Here is a 2137-nt window from a genome sequence, read left to right as displayed (position 1 = left end):
TTGGAGTGGTGAGATGCAACATACATTGATAGCATGTCACCAAGAGTTCTGTTGAATCGTTCTGTTAAACCATTTGTCTGTGGATGATAAGCAGTAGTAGTGCGGTGAATAATTTGGAGTTCAGAAAGGAGTGACTGCAGGACATCCGAGAGGAATACGCGGCCCCGATCGCTCAACAGTTCACGAGGTGCGCCATGGCGGAGAACGAAGTTGTTTATAATGAACGAGGCGATATCTTTTGCTGATGCGGCAGGCAAGGCGGCGGTTTCAGCATATCATGTCAAATGATCTACGGCGACAACAATCCATCGGTTGCCAGCGCCAGTAAATGGAAGAGGTCCGTATATATCAATGCCGACACGGTAAAATGGCTGAGCTGGGCAGGGAAGTGGTTGGCGAGGTGCGGTGGAGAGATGCGGGACACATTTGCGTCGCTGGCAGGCAATGCAGGAGCGTACGTATTTGTGGACGAAGGTGTACATCCCTCGCCAATAATATCGTAGGCGAAGCCGTGCGTAAGTTTTTGACACTCCGCCGTTTTACAGGAAACCCAAGTTTCCTTTAAAATAATAATATCTGGAGTATATTTAGAAATAAGATATAACAAATCTGTTGCAGCGGAAAGTATGGAACGACAGTTCCACTGAATTACTGTTAAAGTTCCTATGGTGAATAAATCCGAGCAGTAGAAACTGCTTGGTCTAAAACGCTCTCTTTTAAAGAGTCCTTGTTAGTAGGAATCGCTCTATCGTACTTTTTTGCCTTGGACTTGGTGGGAGAGCTAGGTTTTTTCTCTGTAGGTGACCTTGTTCGTTTAAGAGATCGGGGATCCATATCCACATCTTGATTTTCCATCCCGTCTGTGTCAGAAAGACATATTTGGTCGATTTTCTTAGAAGTTGGTGGCTTAGATGGCTCGTTATTTGTGGATGTCTGCGCGGTCGATATTCCAATTCGTGGACTCCGCGGCTGACACCGGATCCTCAATATTGGCTTTATTAGTTAGTTGAAACCACGGAGCTAGTTGCGAGGACAACACCTGAACAAGGGAGTCGTGAGATTTGTCATGATGCGCTCCATTGCTTTCTCCAGCGCCTTTTCTACGGAAGCTGCCACAGCCTCAGAGATTGAGTTTTCCATACACATCGTTTGACGGGCCCTTATACCCGCATACCTCTGAGTCCTACTCTTGAATTTCTCCTATGACCTCACGACGAGAGCATCGACGTCTATCAATTATTTCAAGGATTTGAACTTCTTTTGAACTTGCAGGGCAATTAGGCTCATCTGCGGGGTGGGGACCACTGCAAAGGCAGCAGGACTCATTTCGGGAAAAACAGTGATGGCCTTCTCCACAAATGCGGCATCGTGTGTTGGATCTGCAGCCTTTTATGGGGTGCCCGAACCGCCAGCACTTTAGACACAGAAGGGCGCGAGGTGAGAGAGGCTCAACTCGGTATATCAGTGGCCAAGCCTTGATTTCCGATGGGTGGTTCATTCCAGCGAAAGTAGCAATGACTGTTTCAGTGGGCATGCGCTTATTGTCAATTCACTCTAAAAATTTTAACACCCTTAAGGGTGTAAATGACTTGTCCCATGGGTGACACCCTTTTTGGGTGTATTGCTACACCCCAAGCAAAGGGGGCAAATTAACACCCCACAACAGAAGGGGTGTTAATATGACGTCACCTCGCCTATGGGTGTAAAACAAACAACACCCTTTCTATATGGGGTGTAACACAGACACCACCCTTTCAATATGGGTGTAGCATGGACAACACCATTCCAAAAGGGTGTTATCCCTGCAAGTATATTAGTGTTCACTACAGCCATGTAGTTAATGGGCAGACTAGCTGTTGTGAATGCTGCCTAGCCTTAGCTGTGGTACTACCTTGTTCAGCATGAGCTAGAATCTGTGAGGCGTCGTCATATTGCGCTTCTGGTCCGTCATGTGGTAGCATAACGTGCGACCCTTTCAGGCAAACAATTTAAGGTTTCGCCATTGCAGCAATGCACACACGCCATGCTTTTCGTAATCTTCCTCTGCAGTGATAGTACACTGCCGGCAGGATGCAGAGCGCAATAACAATGCGCGCTGCACTAAGGACACAGGATCTCCCGCACCTTGGTGCACCAG

This window comes from Dermacentor variabilis, chromosome 5 (assembly GCF_050947875.1).
Source record: "Dermacentor variabilis isolate Ectoservices chromosome 5, ASM5094787v1, whole genome shotgun sequence".
In the NCBI taxonomy this organism is placed as follows: Eukaryota; Metazoa; Arthropoda; class Arachnida; order Ixodida; family Ixodidae; genus Dermacentor; species Dermacentor variabilis.
This window is presented reverse-complemented; position numbering follows the sequence as displayed.